At 42.0% G+C, this 12,223-nt stretch overlaps 1 pseudogene; it reads right to left on the reverse strand.

The window, feature by feature from the left end:
• Positions 1-8,423: 8,423 nt before the first annotated feature.
• LOC116908418 lies at positions 8,424-8,528 on the reverse strand (annotated as a pseudogene).
• Positions 8,529-12,223: the final 3,695 nt, after the last annotated feature.

The raw sequence follows: 12,223 nt of genomic DNA on the forward strand, positions 1-12,223 counted from the left end.
AATTCAATAGAAATTATTCAAAAATTCAATTGCATTATTTTTCATTACAGCACGATTTTGTCACAATGGAGAAAATTGAGAACTCTGCTTGTGTCCTAAAACAGAGGCAGAAATTACGAGCAGTGCAGTCACCTCTGTGCTGAATACGTTACTTGAGAATGGATGCCGTCGATACCTTTATGTTAAGACACTTTTAGTATTTTAAGGGACTAGCATTGGCGATGTCTGTGAGCTCTGGGGCACTGTCATATCATGTTGCGGATAACCTCCCTCACGCCCTAGGTTCTCATCAGAGCTGAGACCCCTTAACTGTTGAGACTCAGAGCAAAATCAAAGAGTTATCCACGATAAGTTCCTGCCCAGGCTTAACTCTGGTGGCTTTATGAATGTGACTAAGCTGAGACTGGGGAGAATTTTAGCTCAGAGGCAACACAATTAAGAACATGCACATGTGTTTGGTAGAGTCCTATTTGTTCAAATGTTTTCTTTTTGGTATTAAAAAAAAATTCCATTGGTGTTTTCTATTTATTGGAGTTAGCCTGAAGGTCCTTAACTCCTGACTTGGCCCTTCATTTCTAAGTAAGAACTCTGTTTGGTTTAGGCCTTTTTGTTAAAAAAGAAAAAAGATCACCTAACAAATCGTGCCTCTACATTCAAAACGCCAGAGTCGGATTCCTGAATTGGGACAAGAGTGTAGAGCAATCATGTTTTCTATTGGTGACCTGAATATAGTTCTCATGGCTAGAGTTTTTTTCCCATTAGAATAATGAAGCATTTAACGTAATTTCTCTAATTCTTCTATTGTTATCACGGTTTAAAAACAAGTGTGCTTGTTTCCAGATGTCTGGATCAGCAGTACCCAGGAACACATGGGGATATTTTGTAGTGGCTGATGGAGTGTGGCGGAGAAAAATAAAAACCAGATGGATACAGATTAACTCTGTCTTCCCGGTCCAGGTTTCTCTATGGATCCTGGTCATGGAGTTCTTCTCTCTCAGTTTTATATCTGTAGGCCAGTCATAAGCTGGGCAATGAATCAGAAGAAAACCATTGGGTTGGCCCAATCAGCTTATAAAGTCATGTTATTGTGTGTCTGTCTGATTTGGGGCACTCGATGTTATTAGTTCATATGTAAAGGATATAGGGATATTTCACCAGAAATCCAAACAACAGACTGACCAGCTGCCCAACTATGCAGTAATTACAGAAAGCTGGTATTCAAAGATCCTGTAGGACTAGGCAAATTTATACTACCTCCTAATTCTGATTTGAATTCCACATTTCCAGGCGGGCTCCCTTTAGGATGAATGAAAGTGGCCTATAGAAGAGCCTTCGTGTGTGTGTGTGTGTGTGTGTGTGTGTGTGTGTGTGTGTGTGTGTGTGTGTAAGATCTAAGGACCCAGCGAGTAGATTTCTTTGTCTCTCTTCTCTGAGCCCTTATTCTGAACCTGACGTTGTGTATCTTCTTGTTCTAATTACAAGAAGAGAACGGAAGAAAACTGTTTCCATGGAGGTGTCTTCAGGCATCCTTTTCTATGATGTCACTGGTCTAGCTCCTTTGAAAAACAGACATTTGTCCTTTCACAAAGGAGCTGAGCCCAAGCTTATGTTCTAGTACCAGCCTGGTAGTTGGTTAGGTTGGTTTTCTGTCACCAAACCCAAGATGGAGGTTTCTATCACGTGTTTCCTTAATGGGGAATGTTCAAAGGAAGAGAGGCAGTGAGAGAAGAAAGTGGAGCGAGAACCTATTTTTTTTTTTTTTATCTGAAACAGCTTCTGCTTGGCTCCCCAGGGAAGCCACAGGATGCAAAACGCACCACAGAGTTGTCCTCAATGTGAGGCAGAGGGTTGGTCTGGTCTTTTGTATTTTCAGCTGTCATTGGCCACCAACTGTTCCTCAAGAGGAGAGACAGTCTCTCACTACAAGACAGCCAAAGTGTGTTCCCTAGAGAAGGGACAATTGTGTGGTTTCAGCCAGTGCTTAGAGGAGCAAGCCTTGTCTAAGCAGTAAGAGCTCCAGCACTGTCCCCGGGGATAAGAGTGTGTTCTGCAGATAGACCCAAATGGACAGACTGAGCTCAACTGATAGCAATCCTCCTGCATCTGTCTCCTGAGTGTCCCGGTAGTTTTTAACATAGGTAATGGTGATGTCTCTGTGACTTGTCTACTTATATTTAGTTACATTGTCTCTTGTCAGTTGGTAAAGATTTTTTGGAAGACGTCTCCCCTTCTTTCTAGTGTGAAGCCAATACCAAGTTCCTTAAGAGAAGGGCTGGAACAGGGCATACATCTAAATGTGCACTCTTGGGTTTGATTCACCATGCTGCTGTTACAGAACTCTTGTTACTCCAGTTTCGTATTAGTGATGACTGTGAAGTCTTTGGTTTTTGCAATATTGTTCACAGTTATTTTAGGGAGAGGAAAGTTTCCAATATTGTCCTTATAATAAGGGAATGCTCTCTCTTCTTCCTTCAGTTTTCTGTCCAAGAAGGAATGAGCCCAGTTGTTGGAGAGGATGCTTCTACCATAGTCGCCAAGGATGGGGTCTTTGTGTAGATAGTCAGCTTCTTCTGCATACCTTGACTTCTTGAAAAGTGTTTTTCTCCTTATGAATGAATGTTAAGTAGATTTCTGCTTGACGAAGACTATGTGACTTTCTCCCTTTTTATAGATAATGAGTGCCTGCTTTTATTTTATATCATTTGTTTGACCAGAAAGTTCTAAGGTTATGGCATAAAGAAGACAATTTTTTAAGCATTCAAGTTTAAGTTGAATATCTCAATTTTTTCTTTTCTCTTTTCTTTCCTTTTGTTTTCTTCCTTTCTTCCTTTCTTTCTTCCTTTTTTTCTTTCTATGACACAGGATCTTACTTTGTAGTACAAGTTGACCATGAACTCAGGATCTGTCTGTTTCCAACATCATTTTATCAGAGCTGACAGATTGAATGCATGGGCACATTAATTAAGAAAGTAATAATTTGATTTTTCATTCCTGGTGTAAGTAATTCTTTTGGGCAAACTGGGGATTAGGGCCATAATTCCTTTGTACTCTGGTCAAACATCAAACAGCATCAGAATCATCCATTATCATTACCATAGAAATTCCCTGGATAACATATTATACATGAGCCTTTAGAGTTTAGTAATAAATACATGGATCTAGCAGGCATCTTAGTAACTATTATGGCAACTATTTGTAAATTAACTGAATTGATGAATACATGAAAGAGACTGAATGGGACTAGTCTGAGCCTCATCCTCTTCCGATAAAAAGTGTATTGAAAATATGGTTTTGCTCCTTGCAGGGAACTTTTAAAAATTGGTATGTACATATACAGCCACCCAATTACACAAGATAGATGAAGCAAAGAAGTGCAGGCTGACAGGAACCGGATGTAGATCTCTCCTGAGAGACACAGTCAGAACACAGCAAATACATAGGCAAATGCCAGCAGCAAACCACTGAACTGAGAACAGGACCCCCGTTGAAGGAATCAGAGAAAGGACTGAAAGAGCTTGAAGGGGCTCGAGACCCCATATGAACAACAATGCCAACCAACCAGAGCTTCCAGGACTAAGCCGCTACCTAAAGACTATACATGGACTGACCCTGGGCTCCAACCTCATAGGTAGCAATGAATATCCTAGTAAGAGCACCAGTGGAAGGGGAAGCCCTGGGTCCTGCCAAGACTGAACACCTAGTGAATGTGATTGTTGGGGGGAGGGTGGTAATGGGGAGAGGATGGGGAGGGGAACAGCCATATAGAAGGGGAGGGGAGGGGATAGGGGGATGTTGGCCCGGAAACTGGGAAAGGGAATAACAATAGAAATGTAAATAAGAAATACTCAAGTTAAAAAAGAAAAAAAACTTGGTACGTAGTAGTTGTACTATACAATGTATCTGAGTTACATGAAGGCATACATATATGTGATGTACTTGTGTCTTTGGCAGTTGTGCCCCAATGGCACCCATTCTTCACGGTCTCTTCCCATCCATCCCCTTTGTTTTGTTTCTATATGACCAAGGACAAGTGTAGTGGCCTGAAATTACCTTCCATTAGTTACTGTGTCTTCACAGTGAAGCAGAGGTCAGTTCTTCCTTGTCTGTCAAAGCAACTTACTCTGCAGGTAGAGCTGAGGAGCAATAATCTCTTAGCTGCTTTGTCTCATGTTAGAAGCTCATGGATTCCTGTTTGCCCTTCTAGGGTAGTGGCTGGCTCTCTTTTGATGTAACTTGAGGCAAGAAAAGCTGAGTAATTCCCTTTGGTTTTCTCCCTCTCCCTCTGCTTCTCCCTCCTTCCCTCCTCTCTGTCTCTCTCTGTCTGTCTGTCTGTCTGTCTGTCTGTCTCTCTCTCTCTCTCTCTCTGTGTGTGTGTGTGTGTGTGTGTGTGTGTGTGTGTGTCTGCTCTATTAGTAGAAAGCTGGATAACTGTAGAGGTTGTGTCTTACAGTTTCCAAAATATGTTTTTAAAGCATGATCACAAACAGCAACCAAAACCCAAATGAATGAAAACAAAAGAATCAAACCAAACCGCCCACCCACCCACCCACAAAAACAAACCAACAAACATGTTGTTACTGAGAGAATTAAATAAGGCTCAAGTGAAAGGGACATACCAATTAACTGCATATGATGGCATACTTAAGAGTAGCTCACAACTGTGTGATATTCACACATTTGATGTTTATTGAATGGGTCTGTAATCATTAAAAAATGTTGAGTTGTTAATTCATAAATGAGAATATTCAAGTCATTAGAAATGTTTTAAGCAAAACATTTTGTACGTAAACTAAATGTAAAGCAGTGCAAACCTAAAATAATGATCAAATCATTGCTTAAGCGTATTTTCCTGCCCAGTAAAGATCTCTAATCAGCAGCATTTTGAAACATCCCCAAATCCTGGGCCTTAAAAATGAGACCCAGTGAAGAGACCGCGTTCTAACAAGTCCATGCTGACACACTTCCTTTTGTTGTTTGGGATGATAGTATTTAAAGACACTTGATTAGGAACTTTTTAAAGGGTCACTAAGGACAACACATGCCAAGTTTTTAAACCAAGCAAATCTGGGTTCAGATCCATGAGGGAAATAATTGTTTCCTTTTCATCTATTTCGATTAGATCAAAATCATCCCCAGTCCCAGGAAACTAACAAATATCAAATTACTTTCAGATACATATCTTTAGAAGGAATAATCCAAGGAAACTTTTGAGTTCATAATGGATAATATTGGTTGACTCAATCAGCCTTTAGCTCTAAGATCCAGGCCTTCACACAGTATTTAGAATTTTAAAACACATCTCTCACTAAGTAGAAATGAGAGATAAGCAGAGATTTGTCCATAAGAAAAGCAGAGACTCTGGGAATCAAAGTCTGTCTGAAGCTTTCTAAAATGTATCAACATATTCATCTCTGCCTAAGAATGTTGAGGAGGACTTCCATTTCATTTTTATCATCCTTCATTCCCCAGGCTTCTCCAAGGAACTTGTATTATGTTCACAGCCAAAAGTGTACATTTTGACCACTTCCTGAATGCCACTTCCTAAATATATCCTTAGAATATCCAGGAATAAGAGTCGCCCCATCTCCAATACACACACACACACACACACACACACACACACACACACACACACACACCACACAAACACACACACAGGACAAACTGCAAATTTAGAACTTTTTTTTTTCCATCAAAGAACTGAGACTTTTGGAGAGAGGTAGGAAAAGAACGTTGTCACCCTGGGACAGACCCAGGGAAACGCACGAGAAAATAAGCAGCTGAAATTTTAAGACAGCAAACGCAAAATGTGGGATAGATTTCAGAGTCTTTAGGGAGAGAGGTAAGAGGGGAAGTCTTCTTCTTGTGAGCTCTTCACAACAAGACTCACTAGACATCCTCAGGACCGACCAGCAAGAGTCCTGAAGTGTCTATAACGACCCTGGCCTGGGGTACAGGGTGCAGCAGCTCCAGGAAAGTAAGATCATCACCTACATTCCTCTCTGTGAGGAATAAAGACTGTGTGTGTGTGTGTGTGTGTGTGTGTGTGTGTTGGGGGAAACACAAATGTCACTGTCATCCTCAGGGACCTACTGAGAAACCCATTGCAAACAGAAAAACATACAAACAGAGAAAGAAACAAAACAGAAAAGATTTAAAAACCCCACCACAAACCCCTCTTAACCTAAGGGCGAGAGGGCATAAAGACAATCCTGGGTGGACAGGCCAGTGCGGTTTGTGAGAAAGTGTTTAGGACTAATTTGGAGTAGGTCAGTGTTAATTATAACGTCAGCGGTGGCAGGGTTGGCAGAAACTTTAGCACCTGGAGCCCAGTTGGAAGGAAATGAAGTCATGGGAGACAGGCATCTGAAGGAGATATTGGGACCCTGAACCCTTACCGAATATATCTGCTTCTTGGCCATTCTTTTTGGAAAAGCTCCTTCCGTCACAGACTTTTTGCCTTGATATATTGCATCACCCAAGTTCCAAAGCAACAGAGTAAAGTGACCATGGATTGAGACCTCTGACTGTGGGCCAAGTGAACGTCTCTTCCTTTAGAAGACGCTTACTTCAGGAAGTTTGTCAAAGTCACAGAGTGCACACCAGCACGGGTCGGGGTGAGGAAGTCCGGGGATGGCCTTCAGACACTTCTGTTCAAGTGTGCTGTACCTGGGTACTTCTTTTGTGGCCACATACTTCATAGCTACTACAAAAATAAAGGAAAATAAGGTATAATATAATAAAGACAGGCGGGAGGGTGAATATATATATGTTCAGATAACAAAAGTAAGGTTAAATTTTAGGTTGAATAAAAATGAGAATAAGAGCAAACTAAAAAAATGCACATAAAGTAGAAAATTTAAAAAAATAATAAATATTCCTAATAAAGCCTAAAGACATAAATATAAAGCCTCAATAAAGACATAAAGCATAATGTGAAATAAAAGATAAAAGGATCAAACCAGGAATATAAACTTAAATCTAAAAAACTGTATTGGACCCATGAGAAATATAGAGTAAAAGTATCAGAGAGGGCTGGGGAGATGGCTCGGTGACCATAAAGTAGTCGCTGTCCAAGCATGAAGAATGGAGGTTTTGTTTTTGTTTTTTAAAACTTTTTATGGCTCTTTACGAATGTCATCATGCACTCCCTTTTCTCTCACACCCACCCTCCACCCTTGCAACCACCCCTCCCAACAAAGGAAAAAAATCTGGTTATGGAAGCTGTCATGCGCCACAATGTGTCCTACAAGTATCTTTTTTTTTTTTTTTTTTTAATTAACTTGAGTATTTCTTATATACATTTAAAGTGTTATTCCCTTTCCGGTTTCGGGCAAACCTCCCCTCCCCCCCCTTCTTTATGGGTGTTCCCCTCCCCATCCTCCCCCTGCCGCCCTCCCCCAACAATCTAGTTCACTGGGGTTCAGTCTTAGCAGGACCCAGGGCTTCCCTTGTCCACATTTCTTTGCCTGCAAATGTTTATTGCAGTGAGTCATTGGTCTGGGCCGAGGCCTCTGGCTTCTGCTACTCTCCCGGTACTGGAACCTCCCTGGTCCACCTCTCGGTTATCCTGCTGGTGCCTGTTTCATGGGGATCTTGTAGCTCTTCTCTGTTGCCCAGGTGAAGTGCAGGGCCTGCTCCTCGAGTACTGCAGCAGGCAAGGGACAGGGCCAGCTCTCCTGCACTCGTGACTCTGTTAGGGCCCGTTCTTCCACTTGTGGTGATGAGGAGTGAGGTGGGAAGAGGATATCTTTTTCTTGTCCACACCACCACATGAGAGACGATGCAAGGTCTCCCAAGCTTGCATCCTCGAGTGCCAGTTCACCTACAATTCCTATGATGTTCGAGGCACACTTTCTCAAGTACTGCAGTTGGCTAGGTCAGCTTTCCTACTCTCATGCTCCCAGGGCCAGCTTTCCCATGATGCCCAGGGGAAGGGTGGAGCCAATTCTGCTTAGCCTTCCCACAGATATTAACATGTCCCCAGACAGCAGCCCAGACCAGGGATATCTGCCTGACTTTTGGTGGTTAACAGAACCCTGCTGCTGCAGACCACGGACCCCAAAATATCCCCTTTTGGCAGCTCAGGCCAAGACTGCACCATGGTCACAAGTGACATCACTGACCACTCAAGCTATTCCTCACTATTCTCAAGTCTTCAGTTCTGCCTCTCTTCACTGTGCCTGGATCTTTCTGTTTCTCTTTCTCTTCCATTTCTCCACCACTTACTTGCTTCTCTTAGTGGTACCTTGCATCTCTGAGTGTCTGGGGTCAGCTCAGGAGTGGTCTCAGGAGTGCTATGCCCTGCTTGCTCATTATGGCACTGGGCAGGGTCTTCTCAAGCAGTCTGACCCCCAGCTCTTCGTGGCACCAGAGTGGTGGTCATAGCAGGCTACCTCCCTGTCCAAGCCCCCTTATTGCTGAATGTCAGGTTAACAGTATTTCAGATGTCCATAGTTGAGAACACTGAGAGTAGACATAGCTTCTCTCCTCTCTGCCACCTACTGATAACCGGTGAGAAGAGCAACGGTTGAATGTTTAGATTTCTAGAACCGGCATAAATGTCAAGTAGGCATGGGGACCCACTAGTAATACCACCACTAAGAAAGCAGAACAAGCTGGCTATGTAGATATGGGTTCAAGGGAGAAGCAATTGAGAAAGACTCTTGACATCAACCTTGCACCTCTACACCCATGCAAACACACAAACATGCATCCATATCACACACATATACACACAAAAAAATTCAGGGAATAAGTTTTGGAAATGATGTTAAAATAAGACGAGGAAAAGGATTACTAAAGACATGGATAAAAAATTTTTGACTTTTAAAGCAAAGAATGAGACTGATCCAGGAAAGAAGACAAGACATAGTGTGTAACAATGGGCAAGGCAAGGACCCTGCAACACAGGCCGGCCATGCAGTGCTGTGCACATTCTTAAACAATCCGTATCAGCAGTTTGCATTTTACTCAAATGCCTTTCCTAGAATGCTATCCTTCCCTTCTTCCATGATCTCTTCTTTCCAACTTCCCCTTTTCAACCAATAAATCAATTTCTATCTCTGCTTTGTGGAATTTTTTTTTTTTGGCTTACAGTTGCAGAGTGATACAGTCCATCATGACAGAGAAAACAAGGCAGGAGGCAGGGAAGGCATGGTGGCTGGAGATGAAGGCTGGCCAGTCACATTGCATCCATACCAAGGAAGCAGAGTGAGCAGAAAGTGGGAGTGGCCTGTAAAGACTCAAGGCCTGCTACCTGTGACCTACTTCCTCCAGTAACCCTTTGACTCCTAAATGTTCCACAACCTTCCCAAACAGCGCTCCAAGCTGGGGATCAGGTGTTCAAATATATGAGTCTGTAAGAGAGACGTTTCACATTCAGACCACAGCACACACTGAGCCATCTCTCTAGGCTCTAGTCTGTCTATTTTTGTTCTTGAAACAGAGTCTTATTCTAGCCCAGCTTGACTTACAACTCAATGTGTGCCCCAGGCTAGTCTTGAACTAACAGCAATTGCCCTGCCTCAGACTCCCAGTTTCTAGGACAATGGACACAAGCCATCATTAGACCTAGGCCTAGACTCTTTGTTTTTTTCAGAAATTCACTTCTCATGGTGTACTTGATTGCTACTTTCTCCCATTTTAAAGGTGTCCCTTTGCAGCATCTAAATGTGAAAAACCCTGATATGATACTCTAGGTGCTAACCACCAAATCTCCAGCTAATCATTGCCTCTCAGTACAACCCAGGATCTGCACATACACCGTACAGGAAAGACACTGTTGGGGAGCTGGAGAGCGATTTGGACAGGCTCTGAAGCTAACTGCCTTTTAATCACTACTCCGCTGCTTATTACCTTGGCACCAAGGTGTTTGCCACTTTATAAACGGAGATAAAACTACTACTTGATTCATTAGAGTGTTCGAGGGGGCAAGTAAGTCGATTCACACACAGCATCTGACGAGACCGTGGGCCAAAGCAAAGCTTCGGTAGACGAGACCTGCTCTAGTGAGCACAGAATTATTTTAGGCTTTGCAGTAGCTGAACATTTACACCTCTGAGAGTATATAGCATGTTGCAAGTGTTTCCGTTTTGTTTAATGTATGGATGATGTAAAACAGGAGCCTTCACCAGACTTGCAGATTAGTGACCTGAGCTGAGCTATCGTGATGTAATCCTGGCAAATCACTAGGGTTTGTCAAAATGAATAATCAAGGCACTTTTAAAAAAAAATGTGGCTCTTTTGAGTGTTGGTTTAGTGGAAAGCGGGTGGAGACCTCAGAATATTTTTCTGGGGGTCTCGGGGCTTCCACTCAATACTGCCTGGCTGTTCTGACTTTATTGGAATCAATTCTGCATCCGAACCACTGACCTGAGAGAGTGCTGGGAAGCAGTCTCAGAAAATAGAACGCTTGAATGGATGTTCTGCGTGGCTTCTATTCTCTGTCAAGGGATGGGACTTTTGATACCTGGTCCAATTATTTGGTTAAAATCTTGGTGATATCAGTGAAATGTTCTAGAAGACCTATGTATGGTGGGTTGGTTGGTTTACTGATCTGTTCTTATAAGCCTAAAATGAACATTCTTTGGCTGCAGGACTGGTACTTAAATGTGAAAAAGGTACTTAACTGCAAGTTTTTTTTTTGCCTCTGAGTCTGATCTCCATTGTTGTATCCAGAGAAAACCCTTCTGGAGTCCAAGGACTCTGTCCAGGCAATGCTAGTGAGTTCCTAGAAAAGTTAGAGCATGCCTGAGATGTGATTTTGTCTTCTGGAGACCTGGGCCCTTTTTCTGTTTCTGTTAGCTGAACTTTTTGTTTGTTTGTTTGTATTTCTCAGTAAAAAAATATCTCCCACACTTTCAGAACATGCAAAGAACTTAGCTAATTAATGAATGAAGAACTTATCTAATTCCAGCAATGCCTCTACGTCTAGCATTTCAGAATCAGCAGATTCAGAGCATGGTGACTTCTTTGTTTTTGTAATATGTATCTAATGCCCATTTCACATCACAGGGGTCTTATGTCTTAGAGAGATAAAATACTTTGCCCAAGGTCACATAGCTGAGAAGGAGCAGAATTAGGACACCAGCTCTTGCAGGGGGGACTCTAGGCCAGCTTTTCTAAGCACCACATTGTTGGCTTGTTACGCATTCTGTGTATATTCAGGTTCTAGACACATTTTGCTGGTAAACTACAGCACTTAACTCATTTTAGGTTAGCCCTTCCTTTTTGAGAAGCAATGATATACACAATCAAACACACTACATATTATAAATAAGTTTTGAGAGCACTCTCAACATCACCAACGACCAATGTGACTGACTGGATTCTGGAAATGCTAGAATGGCCTAATTATTGGCAGAGGTCTTGCAGAGAGGATTTGAGAAAAAAGAAAAATCCCTGTGCCTTTTCAAAAAACACATTGGTTAGGCGGGAACTGGAAAAGTTTGCCATTAAAGCTTCAATTTGCAAGTCTAGGAAAAAAAAAACCTCAGCTGCTGTGGAATTCATAAAGCAACAGAGCAGTTGTGTTATGATATTTACAAGACCTGGGAGCAGCAAAATGAGCTAAATCAAGAAAGACCAAGTTTACATACCAGTGGCCAGTAGGAGAGTATAAATGGGAGAATTACTGTGGAAAGGACACTTGGAAATGTGGTTTAAACAATTCATTTCATGAATGCTAATGTTGGAAACTAAGTAATGAGACAGGGAAACATTTAATCTGCATATATATCCTACCCCCAGTATTCATAAACTGAGTTATGAGACCAGCTATACAGGTTAAAAACTGATTGGATGGCAGTGTCATTAATTAAACCAACCCACCATCACCAACAACAAAACAAACAAATCTGATGTGTCTTCCAAAGCTGGATAGGAGAGAGGGATAGTGTGTGTGTGTGTGTGTGTGTGTGTGTGTGTGTGTGTGTGTGTGTAAATCTTGAGATTTAGTAAGTTGGAGGTCTAGAGAGACTTTGAACCCATACATGAGGTGTAAGAATGAACAGTCAGTCAGAGAGAATGAGAGACCCCCTTGGCTGGAAAGATTGATAAATATTGGCATGTATAGCAGGAATCAAGCTACCGAAAAATATGAACTAGTCCATGAAACTCTTTAACTGTAAATCTAGGAGGTGGGAATGAAACTCAAGCTAACAAAATAATAATTAAGAATAGAGTTAGAAGTTAGACTGCAGGGAGACAAATAACCCTATCA

The sequence above is a fragment of the Rattus rattus genome, chromosome 8 (assembly GCF_011064425.1).
Source record: "Rattus rattus isolate New Zealand chromosome 8, Rrattus_CSIRO_v1, whole genome shotgun sequence".
Classification (NCBI taxonomy): Eukaryota; Metazoa; Chordata; class Mammalia; order Rodentia; family Muridae; genus Rattus; species Rattus rattus.